Below are 18110 nucleotides of genomic sequence, written 5' to 3'. Positions count from 1 at the left end.
TCCGCCGTTGGGTGCACGTGCACTGCCGACTGTCTTGAAGTAGTAGTAAAGACTAAAGAGTAGGAAGCTGTAGGAATAAAGAAAGATGCACAAGGGAATGGCTCCGCCGTTGGGTGCACGTGCACTGTCGGCTGAACCTTTTTTATTTTGAAAAGAAACATAGAAACTTTATTCATTTGGGATAGCAAGTACATGGTTTATGAGGAGGGATACAATTTCACTCAAGGGCTCCTCAAACCAGTTCAAAGATGAAGAAAATCTAACTAACTTAGCAAGCGCATGTGCGACCCTATTTGCTTCTTCTATTATAATGCTCAAATTTAGTAACAGGAAGTCACATGCTAAAAAATAACAATTGTCAAACACTGCCATCGCTATACTAGATGACCGTCCTCCATTGTTCATGGTTTCCATAACCTCCATGTTATCGAACATATAAATCACGCTGGGCAACCCGCCTATCTGAGGCCTCTCTCGTCCGCACACATGTTGGCCATCCGATTGACAGGCTCAATGATTTTTCACCATTGGATTTTACTGTTTGATGTAAAGTTTAACTTTTTTTTCTATGTGACCGCTACTGGACCCATATGATCCTTGGCCCACGAGGCAGCGAAGGGTTAAGCAACCCTCCCCCAGTCCGTGGCCAATATCGCTCGGGGTGAACAACCCTAGACTACCAGCGGTAGTTTCTCAAAAAAAGAAAAAAAACAGCGGTAAAAAGGGCCCCTCCTGCCCGCTCGCCCATGGCCTCCCGCACCTTGCCACCTCCCGTTGCCTACCGCATCTTCGCCCAGCTCCTTCTCCAGCCCCGTGCCGACCCACAGCAGCCATGGTGGCTGACCAAGAGGAGGAAACCCTCCTGTGCTGCTCCGCCTCCCAGCGTGGGGATTGTTTCATACGGGCGGACGTTCCACGGACCCTAGCTTTCTTTCCCATGGATTCATAGCGCAGCACCCCTCCCCTTCTCCTCCATCCTCTCTCGTCAGCAGCCGTCCCCATATTCCACCTCCATCGTCTCTGTCCGACGCTGAGCAGCGGCTCACCCCACAGCCCCTTCTCCACCCACGACCAATGGTTGGGGAGGCGGGGTCTTTTCGCTGGGGTGGAGCAGGGGAGGCCCAGGAGGCCAGCGGTGGGGGAGCAGCGACGCCGGCCTGCTGGGATGGTGCAGCGAGGCGCCGTGGTTGTGGTTGGTTTATCCTCCTATCTCCAGATCCCCTCTTGCTCATCATTCTCCTCTCCCGATATCTTCCTCTTTTGTTTGTGTTCCTCCGATTTGCAAGGATTGTGGGAAGAAAAATATGTGTATGAGTTGTTTCTTCTTCGGTGAAAGTCTCTTTCATGCTGGTCTATTGATACCTTGTTGCTTTGTTCATGACTGACTCTGTTCCTGTCTTTCTTTTCCTTTATAATTTTGTAGGTGGTTGTTCTACCCTTTCTGTTTTATCAGTTTTGACCATGGTACCGAAATTACATCTGATCAATGGTGTCAACTGTAGCCAGTTACCATCTATGTTTTGTGAAAATTTATGTCATCTAGATTTTATTGCAGCAAGATGCATATGTAATAAGGACTTTGGTGTTTCAGAAGCATCACTATAATCCCGACTCACTCAACTGGTGTATGGGGCCGTGGCTGGGACGTTGGCCCTCGGCACAAACTTGACGCCGAGTCTAGCTTAGGAGCTCCGGGAACAGTTCAATCGAGGGGAGCTCTAGGAATGACCCAAAACAAGGATGAGACGGCCAACTAGGTGCTCCACTCTTCCCTCTCTCCCTCTCTTGCTTCCTTCCTCACTCATATTTTACTTTGCTAATATATGGATTTTTAAACTTGATGTTTCTGACATAGAAGAGAGGAAGAATAAGTTTAGCTAAGAGTGGAAGAAGACCGAGGTGAAATTTCTGCAGTTAGATACCACAAGAGGAGGTGCAGATAGATGATGTAGTATTTAGGCGGCGAACCCAACATCCCAACCTTTTGTAAGGTCTGATTCTTCTGCAGACTTTGCTTGCAATGTGCAGCAGCCTAGCCAATTCATTACTGCTCATTCACATATTATGATGTATTATTAGCTGGTTAAATACTTGCTTTTGTGATGATAAACAAATGGTCGTAACATATTCTCTTTAGCTTTGCAGCTCATAGCATCCGCTTGATTCAGTGGCTTCGATTCGGCTGTATCAGAATTGATAAATATGGGTCCAAACATTATTCACAGTAATTTGGTTACTTAAATGCCTAGGGTTAGATGCATACTATTGCATGAACACAACAAGACAATTTTGTAAAGAAAACAGATCTGGCCTGAAGCCTATATGCTATTTAAGGAGTGATTTTTTGTGACCTCAGAAACCTGTAGTTGTTTCCTGCTCTCCAACATGCTTTGTCAAATTTGTGTATTTAAATCTTGAACAGCGGAACCATGTGAATGCAGATAAATTTGAATTGTTCATATTTTGCCAGCAGGTGCCTGTCATGGTTACTGTGACGGAGGCATATTTAAGAATGATGCTGATCCCTGAATGCCCTTGATGCTCGCCAAGGTAAAGTACCAAAAAACGTATTTATCCTGTGTGAACAAGCCAGCAGTTATGGGAATTTATCTTTGTTTCTCGATATATGCATACAATGATGTTCACTTAGGTAGTTTTGGAATAATAATCTTTCGTGGTTACTGGAAGGTAGAAATATGGGAGATAGCACACACGCATTGACATAGTAAATGTTTGAACCATACCGTTACCTAAAATCATTGCTTCACACTGACCCTTGATGTTGACAAGATGGAAACTATGAAATTAGATTTTTCTTAATTTTCTTATTATAGAGGTATATTTAATTTGGAGCCTCGATGATGTCTATATCCAATATGTATATCTACAAGTAGTGTTTTTTTGTGTGTGTATTATGATCCCCCGCCAGAACAAAAATAGTTTAAATTTACTGCTTTCGGCCATAACTCATTGAATGAATTTGCAAGCATCCGCAAACTGTTCACCAGTTAGAATTTCAAAGAGGGTTTTATATAGGCCCTATTTCCATTTTTATCTGTCCATGGCATCCTTGCATTAATATTGTATGACATTGTTTATTCATGTTCACATGTTCTATTCAGTGCTAATGCTACATGTATGTGCTTATTAGGTCAGCATGGTGATTTGTTTAATGCTCGTATAGAGATGCTACTTTATTTTATGGTTCATCTTTTCCATCCATTTCTTAATAATCTCGATGATTTTTAATGAAATGGCACCATAATATGTTATGTGGTGGTAGGAAATATGGTTACATGGAATTTTGTATCTTCTTAGATAAAGAACTATTATCAAATAAAATCTACATGTGAATTTCCATATCTCTTGGTTATTTATATATGCGTTGCATATTATTCCTAACCAATTTCTTACTATTACTTAGGGTGTGTTTGTTTGGGCTACAATTTCCATGGCTGCAGCTGAAGGAGCGGCTGTAGCTGGTGATGAAGAGAGGCACTTCGCATTTGCCCACAAGAAGTACAGAGAGGCTTCAAAGCATGGAGAGGCACTTCGCATTTTCTTGACAACTTTCAGAGAAGAACAAGTACTGTTAGTCATTCTCTGACATGTATAATACAATTCTGGAGATGTGAATGGATGTATTCATTTAGTAGAGTATTAGTAGATGATGATTTATTTTCTTTGCTGTCAACTGGTGTATATCCTGATATGTTTAGTCTGTTCCGAAATTAATTTGTAGAGTAGTCTGAACAATTGTACAGTCTCTCAGTGTATTAGTACTCTGTTTTTTTGGGCAGCCGGAAGAAATCAGTTTCTCATGACATGCGAAAATGAGTTTATTTACCTTCACTATTGCTTTTATTGGCTAACAAAGATGTTTGTGAAATAGTTAGTTAGGCATCACAGTGAAGCTTGGCAAAGGGACTTCTCGTGAGGCCTACAAGGCTGGAAGCACTGCATGTAAAGTGGTACACTGGTACCCTCTCATGGATACTCATTTGTCAACTAATACATGGCCATACTAGAGAAGCACACATCTGACACACACGAGGACCCTAACAGGTTCTAAATGTGTATGTGGACGATCTTTAAATACCCGGATGAGTATTCGGCATAAACAAAGTCATTGTCATTTTAACACAAGAAGCAAGCAGTGTCACATAGCCCAAATAGCTATTGTTTGTGTTAAGTAGCAAAATTCATTCATTAGTTATGGGGCATCAAGAAAAGCAAACACCAATGCGATGACACATACATGTTCCATATAACTATCTGGAAAGTAGTAAATCCTTTCACCTTGGCAAGGCACTGTGATCAAAAGCCTAGCTCAAGCCATAGCTTCTTGTATAATGTGCTGCTAGAACTCCCTGCACAAAGAATTCATTATGTGAACGAGGCAAACAATTCAAGGGGCCTTTCATCTTAATTTATAGTGGCAATTTTAATAGTTGATCAAGAGTTAATTTATAGCACCAATTTACAGTGGCCTCGCATCCACCACTCCCAGCGCAAAGCAGCAAATGCGACTCTGAGGCCAACTCCACCGCACGACCCTAAACGGACGTCCGTTTTGTTCGGATTTTGTCCGTTTGGGTAAGGCGATGGGGTCGTGTCCGGGCCTGTCCTGGGATGCGGTGGCCGTGCGCCTAGCGCGCGGACGCATCCCGGCCGCATCCTGTCCGCGTACATTTTTCTTTGCAAGTCCTTAACTTCTTTTCATCATTCATTTTCGGTACATGTAAGTGCATCTAGTGCCACCCCTAGTTGGTTTTGGAGTATTGACGACAAACTTAGTTGAGGGACTAATGTGTTTGTGAAAATTGCAGGATAACACAGGTAGAAGTCCCTCATTGATTCGGTTTTCCTACCAGAGATGACCCCTAAAAATGTATGAAAACATTGATGTCAAAGGTGGTTTATGAAGATATTCTCATTGAAGACTATGACAAGAGTAGACATCGCATGAAGCCTATGGAGCTCGAAGACTTACATCTTTCGTAGTTCTTTTTCTTCTCTGTTGAGTCATAGGAACCACCGTACTGTTAAGTGGGGTCCAAGAGAACCAGTCAGAATGACTGAAGTGATGCTTAACCAAAACCTATGTCTTCGAGTGAAGACTATGAGAGCGAATCTTGTCCAGAGTCGGACAAGTTAGCTTTGCTTGTAGCCCAAGTAAAGTTGTCGTGTGTGTTTGAAATCTGACCGTTGGAACACGTGTCAGTTCCTTAGTGACCCAGGGTCATTTCGGAAAAATCAGGTCGGGTTGCCTAGTGGCTATAAATAGCCCACCCCTACAACCATAAACGGTTCGCTGCTCAGAGTTAGTGTACGGCTTTTGTCATTTGAGAGCAACCCATCTCGAAGCCTTTGAGAGAGAATTCCTTGCGAGGATAAAGCCCTAACCACCCAGAGCCTAAGAGTGTTAGGCATCACTTAAGTCTTCTTGTCTGTGTGATCTGAAGACTTATTACACTTGAGGACTGTGAATCCTCCAGCCAGTTAGGCGTCGCGTTCTGAGCGTCCAAGAGACATTGTGGATCGCCGGTGAACGAAGTCTGTGAAGGTTTGGGAGTCTACCTTGAAGACTTACCAGAGTGATTGGGTGAGGTCTGTGTGACCTTAGCTCAAGGGGAATACGGTGAGGACTGGGTGTCCGGGACTGTGTGTCCTCAGGTTTAAATACCTAGCCGCCCTAACCAGACGTACAGTTGTCACAGCAACTAGAACTGGTCCAACAAATCATTGTCTTCAACGAGTCACTTGTTTCATCCTTCCCTTCCCTTTACTTACTGTTGGTCCTTGTGAAGTCATTGTATGATTACACTATCTTTTGTCTTCACTGAGTAACTGCGTGTTCTGTTTGGCTTCATAATATCTTCCTACCTGATCCTTACTACCTAGCTGCTATTAGTCATTGTGCTTTCACTTCATTGAATACTTGACTATGGTTTACCTAGTGTAGTCTACCTTCCTCTGCATGGTAATAGGTTTATTTCTATCGTTTGTCTTCGAAACTTCCATGTTTTGAAGACTTTCATAAAAATCGCCTATTCACCCCCTCTCTAGTCGATATAACGCACTTTCAATTGGTATCAGAGCGAGGTACTCCCTTGTTCTGTGTGATTTTGGTTTAACCGCCTGGAGTTCTAGTTATGTCGACCACAGGAATGAAGACTGTGTCATGCCCCATCTTTGACGGTCACGAGTATCCCAAGTGGAAGGCCATGATGAAGAAGCGCCTCATGGCGATGAACAGCGAGCTGTGGACCGTCACTGAGATTGGTCTGACCGATCTGTGCAAGATGGCGGAAGCTGATGACATTTGCAAGTACACTCTTCTCAATCTCACGGCGAAGGACGTCATCTACTCCTGTCTGTCTCAAAATCAGTTCAGGAAAATCATGCATCTCGATCATGCGAAGCTTATCTGGGACCGTCTCTCTGAGGTCTATGAAGGTCATCGAACTCGTCATGATCCTTGGTTTGAGGACTTTAAGGAATCTCTCAAAGCGATGACATTCGAACCAGAATCATCATCTTCTGCATCATGCCTTATGGCAAAAGGTGCTAAGGTAACTGAATGCTATCTATCTGAATCCAGTGATGATGAATTTGGTGATGAATTTGGACCCAACTATGCAAAACTTGCTTCCCTTGCCATTAAACAACAGAAAGCTATGGAACATATTCAAAAACTGTTAGACAAAAGCGATGATCTGTTAGGCGCTGAAATGACTCGATCTGAGTCCTTAATTGAAGACATAAAAATCTTCAGTTAAGTATGAGGAACTTGAAAGTCGTCATGAAACGCTCTCAACAACTCATGAAAAGCTTTCCTATGATTATCTTCAAAGGAAGCAAGATCTTGAGAAATTAAGAGCGGCACATGAAGATCTTCAAAAGGAAAACGAGTCACTTCATGCCGAACAGACCAGTTCCGCTCAGGAAGGATTCGAACCACCATGTCTTAAATGCATTGAGCGTGATAATGCTACTTCTGTTGCTGAAAGTTCTACTGCTGCTGCTATTGCAATATCTTCATCTGTTGATGTGGGAACTAACCCCTCTGCTGAGGATACCACTGCTATTGCTGATGAGAATGCTAGGTTGAAGACATTGCTTGAAACAGGGATGTACAAAAGTCTCAAAGGGCATCAGACACTATGTGATGTCCTCAAAAGGCAGATCCTGAACCGAAACCCTAGGAAAGAGGGTGTTGGGTTCGTAAGGAAAATGAATGCTGATGGCTCTTACTGGAAACCTGAGCAGTACCCCAAAACCACATGGGTTGCTGCAAAGGAACCTTCAGCAGATCCATCCACTCTATCTGGTTTCACTTGCGCTAACCCCATCGTTATTGATGAATCCTTTGATGCAAACTATAAACTGTTTAAAAATCAGAATGGTGAAGTGTTTGCCAGGTATATTGGTACTAACTACAGGAATGGACCGACTATGAAGAAGATCTGGGTGCCCAAAAGGTGTTTGGAGAATCTTCCTGTGAATGTCATCATGACACCACAGGTGAAGAAGATAATTCCTAGACCACAGGCTTCATATGGTCCAAAGGCTTCATACAGACAGAGGACTCACCAGAGTCGCACTAACGCAAATGTTTTGCAGGGAAGCCATACTCAGGCCTATGAATATGAGCGTGGTTCATCAAACCGCCATGTTCATAAGACCAAGAACTATTCTGCTTATTCTTATGAGTACTATTATCCACATGCAAGACTTTTTTCTAGGGCTTCAAAGCCAAAGTTCTCAGATGCTGCACTTAGACTCATTGCTTCGAAGCCACCCCTGAAGATGTGGGTGGCTAAGAAAAACTTCACTCTCTTTTGCAGGGAAAGGTCTCCAGACGAAAACCAAAATTGTCTGACGCTATTGCTGGGGACCTTAAACATCTTGTAGACCATGCCTTATGGGCAAGATGACTAAAACGCCATTCTCCGGAACAATAAAGCAAGCAAACAGATTTGTTGGAAATCATACATACTGATGTATGTGGTTCGATGAATATTAAGGCTTGCATCAGGTATCATTATTTTCTGACCTTCACAGATGATTTGAGAAGATATGGGGATATCTACTTGATGAAACATAAGTCTGAAACATTTGAACAGTTCAAAGAATTTCAGAGTGAAGTGGAAAATCATCGTGACAAGAAAATAAAAGTTTCTATGATATGATCGCAGAGGTAAAATATTTGAGTTACGAGTTTGGCCTTCAATTAAAACAATGTGAAATAGTTTCACTACTCACGCCACCTGGAACACCATAGTGTAATGGTGTGTCCGAACGTCATAATCGTACTTTATTAGATATAGTGCGATCTATGATGTCTCTTACCGATCTACCACTATCGTTTTGGGGTTATGCATTAGAGACAACTGCATTCACGTTAAATAGGGCACCATCTAAATCCGTTGAGATGACACCGTGTGAACTATGGTTTGGCAAGAAACCTAAGCTGTCATTTCTTAAAGTTTGGAGTTGCGATGCTTATGTGAAAAAGTTTCATCTCGATAAGCTCAAACTCAAATCGGAGAAATATGTCTTCATAGGATACCCAAAGGAGACAGTTGGGTACAACTTCTATCACAGATCCGAAGGCAAGACATTCGTTGCTAAGAATGGATCCTTTCTAGAGAAGGAGTTTCTCTCGAAAGAAGTGAGTGGGAGGAAAGTAGAAAACTTGATAAGGTAATTGTACCTTCTCCCTTATTGGAAAATAGTTCATCACAGAAATCTGTTCCTGTGACTACTAGACCAATTAGTGAGGAAGCTAATGATGATGATCATGTAACTTCAGATCAAGTTACTACCGAATCTCGTAGGTAAACCAGAGTGAGATCCGCACCAGAGTGGTACGGTAATCCTATTCTGGAGGTCATGTTACTTGACCATGACGAACCTACGAACTATGAGGAAGCGATGATGAGCCCAGATTCTGCAAAATGGCTTGAGGCCATGAAATCTGAGATGGGATCCATGTATGAGAACAAAGTATGGACTTTGGTTGACTTGCCCGATGATCGGCAAGCCATAAAAAATAAATGGATCTTCAAGAGGAAGACGGACGCTGATAGTAGTGTTACTATCTACAAAGCTAGAATTGTCGCAAAAGGTTTTCGACAAGTTCAAGGTGTTGACTACGATGAGAGTTTCTCACTCGTATCTATACTTAAATCTGTCCGAATCATGTTAGCAATTGCCGCATTTTATGAAATCTGGCAAATGGATAACAAAACTACAATCCTTAATGGATTTCTTAAAGAAGAGTTGTATATGATACAACCAGAAGTTTTTGTCAATCCTAAAGGTGTTAACAAAATGTGCAAGCTCCAGCGATCCATCTGTGGACTGGTGCAAGCATCTCAGAGTTGAAATATACGCTTTGATGAGTTGATCAAAGCATATAGTTTTATACAGACTTGCGGTGAAGCCTGTATTTACAAGAAAGTGAGTGGGAGCACTACAACATTTCTGATAAGTATATGTGAATGACATATTGTTGATCGGAAATAATGTAGAATTATTCTGTAAAGCATAAAGGAGTGTTTGAAAGGAGTTTTTCAAAGAAAGACTTCGGTGAAGCTTCTTACATATTGAGCTTCAAGATCTATAGAGATAGATCAAGATGCTTGATAAGTTTTTTCAATGAGTACATACCTTGACAAGATTTTGAAGTAGTTCAAAATGGAGCAGTCAAAGAAAGAGTTCTTGCCTGTATTACAAGGTGTGAAGTTGAGTAAGACTCAAAGCCCGACCACGGCAGAAGATAGAAAGAGAATGAAAGTCATTCCCTATGCCTTGGCCATAGGTTCTATAAAGTATGTCATGTTGTGTACCAGATCTATTGTATACCCTGCACTGATTTGGCAAGGGAGTACAATAGTGATCTAGGAGTAGATCACTGGACAACGGTCAGAATTATCCTTAGTGAAATAAGGATATGTTTCTCGATTATGGACGTGACAAAAAGGTTCGCCGTAAAAGGTTACGTCGATGCAAGTTTTTGACACTGATCCAGATGATTCTAAGTCTCAATCTGGATACATATTGAAAGTGGGAGCAATTAGCTAGAGTAGCTCCGTGCAGAGCATTGTAGACATAGAATTTTGCAAAATACATACGGATCTGAATTTGGCAGGCCCGTTGACTAAATTTCTCTCACAAGCAAAACATGATCACTCTTTGGGTGTTAATCACATAGCGATGTGAACTAGATTATTGAATCTAGTAAACCCTTTGGGTGTTAGTCACATGGAGATGTGAACCAATCACATAAAGATGTGAACTATTGGTGTTAATCACATAGCGATGTGAACTAGGTTATTGACTCTAGTGCAAGTGGGAGACTGAAGGAAATATGCCCTAGAGGCAATAATAAAGTTATTATTTATTTCCTTATATCATGATAAATGTTTATTATTCATGCTAGAATTGTATTAACCGGAAACATAATACATGTGTGAATACATAGACAAACAGAGTGTCACTAGTATGCCTCTACTTGACTAGCTCGTTAATCAAAGATGGTTATGTTTCCTAAACATGGACAAAGAGTTGTTATTTGATTAACGGGATCACATCATTAGTTGAATGATATGATTGACATGACCCATTCCATTAGCTTAGCACCCGATCGTTTAGTATGTTGCTATTGCTTTCTTCATGACTTATACATGTTCCTATGACTATGAGATTATGCAACTCCCGTTTGCCGGAGGAACACTTTGTGTGCTACCAAACGTCACAACGTAAGTGGGTGATTATAAAGGAGCTCTACAGGTGTCTCCAAAGGTACATGTTGGGTTGGCGTATTTCGAGATTAGGATTTGTCACTCCGAATGTCGGAGAGGTATCTCTGGGCCCTCTCGGTAATGCACATCACTTAAGCCTTGCAAGCATTGCAACTAATGAGTTAGTTGCGGGATGATGTATTACGGAACGAGTAAAGAGACTTGCCGGTAACGAGATTGAACTAGGTATTGGATACCGACGATCGAATCTCAGGCAAGTAACATACCGATGACAAAGGGAACAACGTATGTTGTTATGCGGTCTGACCGATAAAGATCTTCGTAGAATATATAGGAGCCAATATGGGCATCCAGGTCCCGCTATTGGTTATTGACCGGAGACATGTCTCGGTCATGTCTACATCGTTCTCGAACCGTAGGGTCCGCACGCTTAAGGTTTCGATGACAGTTATATTATGAGTTTATGAGTTTTGATGTACCGAAGGAGTTTGGAGTCCCGGATGAGATCGGCGACATGACGAGGAGTCTCGAAATGGTCGAGACGTAAAGATCGATATATTGGACGACTATATTCGGACATCGGAAAGGTTCCGAGTGACTCGTGTATTTTTCGGAGTACCGGGGAGTTACGGGAATACAGGGGGAGAAGTATTGGGCCTTATTGGGCCATACGGGAAAGAGAGAGGGGCTGCCTAGGGCAGGCCGCGCTCCCCCCCAAGGCCTAGTCCGAATTGGACTAGGGGGAGGGGCTGCGCCCCCTCCTTCCTTCCCTTCTCCCTTCCCCTTCCTTGTCTCCTACTCCTACTACATGGAAGGACTCCTAGTTGGACTAGGAAAGGGGGAATCCTACTCCCGGTGGGAGTAGGACTCCCCTAGGGCGCGCCATAGAGAGGGCCGGCCCTCCCCTCCTCCACTCCTTTATATACGGGGGCAGGGGGCACCCCATAGACACACAAGTTGATCTTCGTGATCGTTCCTTAGCCGTGTGCGGTGCCCCGTCCACCATATTCCACCTCGGTCATATTGTAGCAGTGCTTAGGCGAAGCCCTGCGACGGTTGAACATCAAGATCGTCACCACATCGTCGTGCTGACGGAACTCCTCCCCGAAGCTTTGCTAGATCGGAGCCCGGGGAGCGTCATCGAGCTGAACATGTGCCAAGAACTCGGAGGTACCGGAGTAACGGTGCTTGGATCGGTTGGACCGGGAAGACGTACGAGTACTTCCTCTACGTTGCATCAACACTTCCGCTTCGGTCTACGAGGGTACGTAGACAACACTCTCCCCTCTCGTTGCTATGCATCACCATGATCTTGCGTGTGCGTAGGAATTTTTTTGAAATTACTACGTTACCCAACACCCACCCCCTACAACCATAAACGGTTGGCTGCTCAGAGTTAGTGCACGGCTTTTGTCGTTTGAGAGCAACCCACCTCGAAGCCTTTGAGAGAGAATTCCTTGCGAGGATAAATCCCTAAACACCCAGAGCCAAAGAGTGTTAGGCATCACTTAAGTCTTCCTGTCTGTGTGATCTGAAGACTTATTACACTTGAGGACTGTGAATCCTCCAGCCGGTTAGGCGTCGCGTTCTGAGCATCCAAGAGTCATTGTGGATCGCCGGTGAACGAAGTCTGTGAAGGTTTGGAAGTCTACCTTGAAGACTTACCAGAGTGATTGGGCGAGGACCGGGTGTCCTTAGCTCAAGGGGAATAAGGTGAAGACGAGGTCTTCTGAGTTGAATCTCAGCCTCCCTAACCAGACGTACAGTTGTCACAGCAACTGGAACTGGTCCAACAAATCATTGTCTTCAACGAGTCACTGGTTTCATCCTTCCCTTCCCTTTACTTACTGTTGATCCTTGTGAAGTCATTGTATGATTGCTTTATCTTTTGTCTTCACTGAGTGACTGCTTGCTCTGATTGGCTTCACAATATCTTCCTACCTGATCTTTACTGCCTAGCTGCTATTAGTCATTGTGCTTTCACTCCATTGAATACTTGACTATGGTTTGCCTAGTGTAGTCTACCTTCTGCTGCATGGTAATAGGTTTATTTCTATCGTTTGTTTTCAAAACTTTCATGTTTTGAAGACTTTCATAAAAATTGCCTATTCACCCCCCCCTCTAGTCGATCACTAGCACTTTCAGGGGTACTCACCACGTCATCTCCCGATCTGTTAGATTGGGCCGAGGACCCCCATGGTCGTATACTCATGGGCCAGTTCGGACAGCTGCCGCATACAAGGAAGATTCCACAAGACTTGGCAATCGAGACAAGGACTCCTCCCCATCGGCGTATTCGGCTAGGACTCTTGTTATCCTAGGCCTCTAGTGCATTATATAAACCGAGGCCAGGCTAGTCGATAGACAATATACATAGAATCATACCATAGGCTAGCTTCTAGGGTTTAGCCTCTCTGATCTCATGGTAGATCTACTCTTGTACTACCCATATCATCAATATTAATCAAGCATGACGTAGGGTTTTACATCCATCAAGAGGGCCCGAACCTGGGTAAAACATCATGTTCCCTGCCTTCTGTTACCATCCGCCTTAGACGCACAGTTCAGGACCCCCTATCCGAGATCCGCCGGTTTTGACACCGACAGGATGACCTAAGGTTTATCAATCTGTAGGAGGCGTACGATGAAGATGGTCTCTATCAAGCAACCCTGCAACCAAATAACAAAGAGTCCCTTGTGTCCCCAACACACCCAATACAATGGTAAATTGTATAGGTGCACTAGTTCGGCGAAGATATGGTGAAACAAGTGGTATATGGATAGTAGATAAAGGTATTTGTAATATGAAATAATAAAAACAGCAAGGTAACAAGTGATAAAAGTGAGCGTAAATGGTATTGCAATGATAGGAAATAGGGCCTTGGGTTCATACTTTCGCTAGTGTAAGTTCCCTCAACAATACTAACATAACTGGATCACATAACTATCCCTCAACATGCAACAAAGAGTCACTCCAAAGTCACTAATAGCGGAGAACGAACGAAGAGATTATGGTAGGGTACGAAACCACCTCAAAGTTATTCTTTCCAATCAATCCGTTGGGCTATTCCTATAACTGTCACAAATAGCCCTAGAGTTCGTACTAGAATAACACCTTAAGATACAAATCAACCAAAACCCTAATGTCACCTAGATACTCCAATGTCACCTCAAGTATCCGTGGGTATGATTATACGATATGCGTCACACAATCTCAGATTCATCTATTCAACCAACACAAAGGACCTCAAAGAGTGCCCCAAAGTTTCTACCGGAGAATCACGACGAAAACGTGTGCCAACCCCTATGCATAGGTTCATGGGCGGAACCCGCAAGTTGATCACCAAAACATACATCAAGTGAATCACGTGGCATCCCATTGTCACCACAGATACGCATGGCAAGACATACATCAAGTGTTGTCAAATCTATAAAGACTCAATCCGATAAGATAACTCCAAAGGGGAAACTCAATTCATTACAAGAGATTAGAGAGGCAGGAGAAACATAAGATCCAACTATAATAGCAAAGCTTGCGATACATCAAGATTGTGCCAAATAAAGAACACGAGAGAGAGAGAGAGAGAGAGAGAGAGAGAGAGAGAGAGATCAAACACATACTAGCTACTGGTACATACCCTCAGCCCCGAGGGAGAACTACTCCCTCCTCGTCATGGAGAGCACCGGGATGATGAAGATGGCCACCGGAGAAGGATTGCCCCCTCCGACAGGGTGTCGAAACAGTTCTAGATTGGCTTTTGGTGGCTACGGAGGCTTCTGGTGGTGTAACTCCCGATCTTTTTTGCTCCCGGATGTTTTTAGGGTATATGGAGATATATAGGCGGAAGAAGTACGTCAGGGGGGCCACGAGGGGCTCATGAGGGTGGAGGGCGCGCCCAGGGGGGTGGGCGCACCCCCTGCCTCGTAGCCTCCTCGTAGAGCCCCCGACGTGCACTCCAAGTCTTCTGGGCTTCTTTCCTTCCAAAAATGAGTTCCGTGAAGTTTCAGGTCAATTGGACTCCGTTTGATTTTCCTTTTCTTCAAAACCCTAAAACAAGGTAAAAACAGAAACTGGCACTGGGCTCTGGGTTAATAGGTTAGTCCCAAAAATGATATAAAAGTGTATAATAAAGCCCATAAACATTCAAAACAGTAGATAATATAGCATGGAGCAATCAAAAATTATAGATACGTTGGAGACGTATCAGCATCCCCAAGCTTAATTCCTGCTCGTCCTCGAGTAGGTAAATGATAAAAACAGAATTTTTGATGTGGAATGCTAGTTGGCATAATTTCAATGTAATTCTTCTTAATTGTGGTATGAATATTCAGATCTGAAAGATTCAAGACAAAAGTTCATATTGACATAAAAATGATAATACTTCAAGCATACTAACTAAGCAATTATGTCTTCTGAAAATAACATGGCCAAAGAAAGTTCATCCCTACAAAATCATATAGTTTAGTCATGTTTCATTTTCGTCACACAAGAATGCTCTCATAATGCACAACCCCGATGACAAGCCAAGCAATTGTTTAATACTTTAGTAATCTCAAACCTATAAACTTTCACGCAATATATGAGCGTGAGCCAAGGACATAGCACTATGGGTGGAATAGAATATAATGAGGGGGTTATGTGGAGAAGACAAAAAAAGGAGAAAGTCTCACATCAACAAGGCTAATCAATGGGCTATGGAGATGCCCACCGATTGATGTTAATGCAAGGAGTAGGGATTGCCATGCAACGGATGCACTAGAGCTATAAATGTATGAAAGCTCAACAAAAGAAACTAGTGGGTGTGCATCCAACTTGCTTGCTCACGAAGACCTAGGGCACTTGAGGAGGCCCATTGTTGGAATATACAAGCCAAGTTCTATAATGAAAAATTCCCACTAGTATATGAAAGTGATAACATGAGAGACTCTCTACTATGAAGATCATGGTGCTACTTTGAAGCACAAGTGTGGTAAAAGGATAGTAACATTGTCCCTTCTCTCTTTTTCTCTCATTTTTTGGGGCATTTTCTTTTTTTATGGCCTCTCCTTTTTTTGGGGGGGGGCTTCTCTTTTTTTTATGGCCTTTCTCTTTTTTTATTCCTCACTTGGGACAATGCTCTAATAATGATGATCATCACACTTCTATTTTTTTACAACTCAATGATTACAACTCGATACTAGAACAAAGATGACTCTATATGAATGCCTCCGGCGGTGTACCGGGATATGCAATGATGCATGAGTGACATGTATGAAAGAATTATGAACGGTGGCTTTGCCATAAATACTGTGTCAACTACATGATCATGCTAAGCCATATGCCAATGATGATGCGTGTCATAATAAACGGAATGGTGGAAAGTTGCATGGCAATATATCTCGGAATGGCTATGGAAATGCCATAATAGGTAGGTATGGTGGCTGTTTTGAGGAAGTTATAAGGAGGTTTATGTGTGAAAGAGAGTATCATATCACGGGGTTTGGATGCACTGGCGAAGTTTGCACCAACTCTCAATGTGAGAAAGGGCAATGCACGGTACCGAAGAGGCTAGCAAGGATGGAAGGGTGAGAGTGCGTATAATCCATGGACTCAACATTAGTCATAAAGAACTCACATACTTATTGCAAAAATCTACAAGTCATCAAAAACGTCGGCACTACGTGCATGCTCCTAGGGGGATAGATTGGTAGGAAAAGACCATCGCTCGTCCCCGACCGCCACTCATAAGGAGGACAATCAAATAACACCTCATGTTTCAAATTTGTTACATAACATTTACCATACGTGCATGCTACGGGACTTGCAAACTTCAACACAAGCACTTCTCAAATTCACAACTACTCAACTAGCACGACTTTGATATTATTACCTCCATATCTCAAAACAATCATCAAGCATCAAACTTCTCTTAGTATTCAATACACTCATAAGAAAGTTTTTACTACTCTTGAATACCTAACATATTAGGATTAAGCACATTACCATGCTATTTAAGACTCTCAAAATAATATAAGTGAAGCATGAGACTTCATCTATTTCTAAAAAATAAAACCACCACCGTGCTCTAAAAGATATAAGTGAAGTACTAGAGCAAACAACAAACTACTCCGAAAGATATAAGTGAAGATCAATGAGTAGTCGAATAATTATGCAACTATATGAAGACTCTCTAACATTTAAGAATTTAAGATCTTGGTATTTTATTCAAACAGCAAACAAAGCAAAATAAAATGACATTCTAAGAATGGCAAACATCATGTGAAGAAGCAAAAACTTAGGATCAACCGAAACTAACCGATAGTTGTTCAAGAAGAAAGGTGGGATGCCAACCGGGGCATCCCCAAGCTTAGATGCTTGAGACTTCTTGAAATATTATATTGGGATGACTTGGGCATCCCCAAGCTTGAGCTTTTGTGTCTCCTTAATTCCTCTCATATCACGGTCTCCCTAAATCTCAAAAGCTTCATCCACACAAAACTCAACAAGGACTCGTGAGATAAGTTAGTATAAACCATTGCCAAAACCTTATAATACTCTACTGTAGAAAATCACTAAAATTATTATTCAACATTGCATACTAAATGCCTATGCATATTTAATAGTCTTATCCTCAAATAGAATCATTAAAGAAGCAAACATATGCAAACAATGCAAACATAACAGCAATCTGCCTAAACAGGACAGTCTGTAAAGAATGCAGCAACATCCATACTTCCCTAGCTCCAAAAATTATGAAAGAAAATTCCCACTGTAGTAAATTTATCAGATCTTAATATGCAAAAGGTTTCAACATTTTATCACATTCTGACTTTTCTAGGGAATTATTGCAACAGCGGTAAACTTTCCGTTTTCAAACAGCAACATGTGGACTTCTAAAATAGGCATAGTAAAGGCTACCAATGCCACTTTTATTGAAATAAAAGATGCAAAACATTGTTCTAAATAACAGCAAGCAAATCCTAACAAAATAAATTGACGCTCCAAGCAAAACACATATCATGTGGTGAATAAAAATATAGCTCCAAGTAAAGTTACTGATGAACGAAGACGAAAGAGGGGATGCCTTCCGGGGCATCCCCAAGCTTAGGATCTTGGCTATCCTTGAATATTACCTTGGGGTGCCTTGGGCATCCCCAAGCTTAGGCTCTTGCCACTCCTTGTTCCATAGTCCATCGAATCCTTACCCAAAACTTGAAAACTTCACAACACAAAACTTAACAGAAAACTCGTAAGCTCCGTTAGTATAAGAAAATAAATCACCACTTCAAGGTACTGTAATGAACTAATTCTTTATTTATATTGGTGTTAAACCTACTGTATTCCAACTTCTATATGGT

At 42.3% G+C, this 18110-nt stretch overlaps 1 long non-coding RNA gene across 3 annotated transcripts; it reads left to right on the top strand.

Moving 5' to 3' along the window:
- Positions 1–765: 765 nt before the first annotated feature.
- On the top strand, positions 766–3922 carry LOC123154043 (uncharacterized). 3 transcript variants are annotated; one of them, XR_006476624.1, is made up of 5 exons: positions 766–1192; positions 1592–1757; positions 1859–1991; positions 2474–2550; positions 3425–3922. It is a non-coding gene; the product is annotated as an uncharacterized lncRNA (long non-coding RNA). The 3 variants fall into 3 exon arrangements; XR_006476625.1 differs by having other exon boundaries at positions 2471–2550; XR_006476626.1 differs by having other exon boundaries at positions 1856–1991.
- The last annotated feature ends 14188 nt before the right edge of the window (positions 3923–18110 follow it).

This window comes from Triticum aestivum, chromosome 7A, assembly GCF_018294505.1.
Source record: "Triticum aestivum cultivar Chinese Spring chromosome 7A, IWGSC CS RefSeq v2.1, whole genome shotgun sequence".
Taxonomy (NCBI): domain Eukaryota; kingdom Viridiplantae; phylum Streptophyta; class Magnoliopsida; order Poales; family Poaceae; genus Triticum; species Triticum aestivum.
The sequence above is the reverse complement of the archived record's forward strand: the minus strand, read 5'-3'. Positions and strand labels throughout refer to the sequence as shown.